Here is a 4,601-nt window from a genome sequence, read left to right as displayed (position 1 = left end):
CGCAATGACAGCCGTAAAATGTTGGCTATAAAGCAGATGACTGAAACGGCAACATTTTATATTGGTAATTTGCTACTTCGTAGGTCGACCTTTTGTGTCTTTTACTCAGTTAAAAATCAAAAAGTGAGTAAAAGGTAGATAAAGGTATGTCTAACAAAGAATACTCCAAGTTGCGTAGCTTTCGAAAAATTATTCATTTTTGTCAAGTTATCTGCCATCATTTTGTATTGAATTGTCAATCGTAGAAGCGGCTTAAACTACAAAATTTAAATTAAAAAATTAAACTCTCTTTTATATTTTAAGTTTATAGTTTTAAATGTTATATAACTTTATTGTATACATAATTGAAATTTAATTTTCTAATTTAATATTAATATCTAATAATAATTCTGCTAGTTATCGCCATGTAAATATATGGTTAAAAAAAAAAAACAAAAAATACAAAAATATATAAAAAGGATGCCACAGAAACCGAAACCAAAAATGTATGGAGATTTCTCTAAAAAATTTATGGAGATTTCTCCCAAAAATGTATGAAGATTTGGAAGATTTTCGGTTGGTTTCGTTTTCTGTGGCACCTCTGATAAATTACAAGAAAAAAATGCAACATTAATTCAAAAAGTGTATACAATTTGGATATTCTTCAAAAATTTAGTCCATTTAGCCAAATCCTATTGCTTTTTTTTACCCTTATAAAGGTGTAAGATAGAAATCGCAGAGAACTTTCCAGAGATAGGAAAAAGAGAAAGGCATATAATTATACAAAGTAAATTTATATAGATTTTGATAATTTAATATTGATCAATTATCAGGTCAAAATCTTTGTTCAAACTAGTACAATATATATATATATATCAGCTTATATATATTTACCAGCAGATCTAACTCTAATTGACTAAAAGAAATAGAAGGAAGGAAAATATATATTTTTAAAATAAACTTTGAAAATCAGAATTTCAAATTATTAATTAAATTATTTTATAAAAAACTTCAAATGTATAATAAAAAAAAAAATAAAAATCATAGGAATTATATTTCATCTTCATAGCAATTGGACAACATCTATTCAAGAAACATAGTGTGGAATTTAATATTCCATTTATACTGAGAACTGACTACAGGATATCTCATAGTCCAGCACATTTTTACTTACACCTGCATTTATAATTTAGTTGATGCATATTCCACCAACTCCGTAACAGCAAACCAAATGCAGAATGAAATGTAACTGCACTCATTAAAATTCATAGAAGAAGATCAAGACGTGGCTCTAAGGAAAACTCATTCGGAAACTTATGTACGAGTAAGCCAATTAAAGCACAGCCTTTGGGCCTGCTTCACCTTTTTTTGGGGGAGAATGGGAATGGGATTTCTCAAAGGCGGCAACATAAACAAAGTAGATGTCTTGGCTCGACGCAAAATAAACATAAATAACAGCTAACTGGGAAATGGCAAAGGAAACTCGCAATGGGGTTGTGTTGAGAAGTAGAGATAGAGGGAGGGTAAGAGTCACGCTAGGTGTGAGTTGAGCAGGATCAAAGGTTCGGTGTGCACACCACGACATCCTAATGATGATGTCATGAATAAATTAGTTGACTTTCGAAGACTTTTGCCAACTCCCGACTCCCAGAGCTCTGACTCTGGATGAAAACTACACGCGCCTTAATCTAAACTTACGGCCAACACCGAAACTCCCTTCTTTATGCAAAGGATGAGGCTGCAAATGGGCGTGGCAAATGCCAGCAAAGGAGCAACGCCCACTTTTGACGATTCCAGTGAGTTTATGGTCGCGTTGCTTAATGACAAAAATGAAGTGAGCCGCAAGAAGTGGCATTGCGGTTTGTGCCACCAAGTGTGGCAAGGCGGCAAGATGGGAAGGTAAAGCTACAAGCGACAACCACAAAAAGCTTAAAAAAAATGTATCACACGTGTAAAAAGTGCGCAAAGAGTTCACATTTAAATAAAGTTCCAAAATTATGCAAATGGCTTATGCGACAGAGCCAGAAACCTTGCCTTGTGGCAGGCAGCACGTGCAGCCTGCAACTTCTTGTTGCAGGTGGCCGTCCGGCTGCAGTTGGAAGCGATCTGACAGCCACGCCCAATTGAACGCCCCATTGTCAGGGACGTGAAATTAATTAGTTGCGCCTATTTTGGCGATCTATCATTCAATTTTCTGCGCCATAAAATCACTTAAGGAGGGGCAGGAAACAGGACTTGCCACTTGTCCTGCAACATTGCGACCCCTGCTTCGCGTTACAGTTTGTCCTTGATAGCATCCCCAGAGACCAAGGGGCAGTAACAATCTGTCACATGCTCGTAGTCGCAATTGTCCTCGTTCTCGTCCTCATTCTCGTACGTAAGATTATGTATCGCTCTAGAAAGGGAACAAGGGTAGTGTCAGGTCTGGGGGTTGTTTTTTGGCTAAGGCTCTGTCGGCCGCAAATTGTTTTATATGAAATAATCTCAAATATTTGTGCCCGCAATGAAATTAGCCAAATTAACACCTTGGCCTTGGCAAAGGCTTAGCCTAAATAATTGAAATATTTTTTGTTTTATTAAAGGACTGCAAGCGGACTTCAGGCAGGATGGGGAGAACTGCGAGTAGATTGCTTGACTAAAAATATATATAAAAAAATGTTGCTTGCGTGGGTTTCTCCAGTGTCCTTTTCTGGCCATGTTATATCCCCAACTCACTCAATTAGGCAGCCTTTTTGGCCGGGCAGTCAGGCCGCAGTCCATTTGGGCAAATGCTTTAAGCCATTTTAACAATTTCCATTAACAAATATGCACAAATTGCCTTTTGGCGGTTTTACAAATAAATTGTACAAAAAATATTTGACAAAAATATGTACATACATAAAAGAAATATATACCAATACATTCAAGCTGTGTAAAAAGCTTTTCGCAAACAAAATGCGTATTTAAGCCATTTTTTGTTCGACCGAAAATGCATGAAATATTTTTGTAAATTATTTTTATGCACTTCATTAAATATTTAAACAATTTGAGAGCCCGGAGCCACAGCAGCAGCCATAGTCCGGCGTACTTTAATCAACCGTAAAATGTTGACCTTTTTCCGGCCGTACTACGATACGGTTTTGTTGCCGGGCCCCGCAACATGCTGTCGGAAATTTCTCCGGCTGTTTGCCGCGCGTGTGGTGGGCTTAATGGGTCCAAAAGCCGAGCTCTCAGGGTGGGAAGCCGACTGTGCAACTATTAGCCAAGTTGTAGGTATTGAGATTGACTTTGAGTTTGCGTTTCAGTTTGAGTCGGAAAACTGGAAAGCTGGCCATTCTGCATTTACATAATTTATGTGGCTGTCGCCTGTTGGACTAATTCTTTTGGAGGGAGGGGGGAATTGCAGCCAATTTCATTTCTTGTGTGCTTTTCCACATTTCATTTTATGACATCGTGTGACAACATTGTCGACTGCTGTTCATAATTTCCAGCGTGGGACATTGAGGTTTGACGCCGACTACAACAACTGAAGTTCAAATGAAAAGTATTACAACATGACATTCGTGATGAACAGCTTAAAGATACAGATAGTAAATTAAATTTGAATATTACAAAAGACAAAAGCTGTCTTCATTAAACAAGATTAATATACTATATCATATATTACAAAAAATCAGATTTATTTATTTAGTTTCTTATTTTCGAGTGCTACAAGGATTTCATCATAAATTATTAGTGCATAAGCCGGAAAATTTAAATGTGTTTAATAAATAATTGTCTAACCTTCTTAAAAATATATAACAACTTTTCTACCTAATTAATTGTTGTTGTTATTAATTATAAAAATTTGTTCTTTTTATCTATTTAGCATTTGTTAGGTCTTCATTTTAACCAACTTAGCTAAACCAGCAATCTATGATATTTTATTTAATTGAGAGACTTTTATACTTTTCAATATTTAATTATTATTATTTTTTTTTTTTGATCAGTATGATACAAAATTTTTACAATTTAAATTTATATTTTAAATTACTGCAGGTTAGTTAGTTGATATAAATAAACAAATCAAATCTATTAAAAAAAATTATCACAAATTACAGCTATCACTTAAATTTTCAAATAAAAAAAGCAAATAAATATATATATGGAATTTTTAATATTTATAAATTAAAAGGAAAGTAATAAAAATATGTATGTAAGTATATGTATCTTCTATGATCTGGTGGGTCCACTCATATCGCATTTATTAATGAATAATTCATACATATAATCTAATATTCAATGTGTTATTTATGCATTTATGCACATACCAAATTCATACACACATTTGTTGTGCAAATTTCTGAATGAGAGAAGGGGAAGTTCTCTTTCTCACGCCTCCCATTTTGGTAGTAGTTTTTGGCCGTTGCCAATAAATTCACATCAAAGGTCTTTATTTGTGTTTGCTTAGCAGCGAAAGCCAAAAAGGATGCGTCAGTCTATCCATGTCTCCTGCTCCTGTGCATCCTGTTGGCCTGTGCAAATATCATTTTCATTTCAATTGAGCCTGGACGCTAACCTACGACACGCGTGTCATCAGCTAATCCTGCTGCTGCCGCTAAATGATTTTCTAGTTGCCACGCAGCCCACAAGGACAGACACAC

Source organism: Drosophila innubila (assembly GCF_004354385.1).
Source record: "Drosophila innubila isolate TH190305 chromosome 3L unlocalized genomic scaffold, UK_Dinn_1.0 0_D_3L, whole genome shotgun sequence".
Lineage (NCBI taxonomy): Eukaryota > Metazoa > Arthropoda > Insecta > Diptera > Drosophilidae > Drosophila > Drosophila innubila.
The sequence above is the reverse complement of the archived record's forward strand: the minus strand, read 5'-3'. Positions refer to the sequence as shown.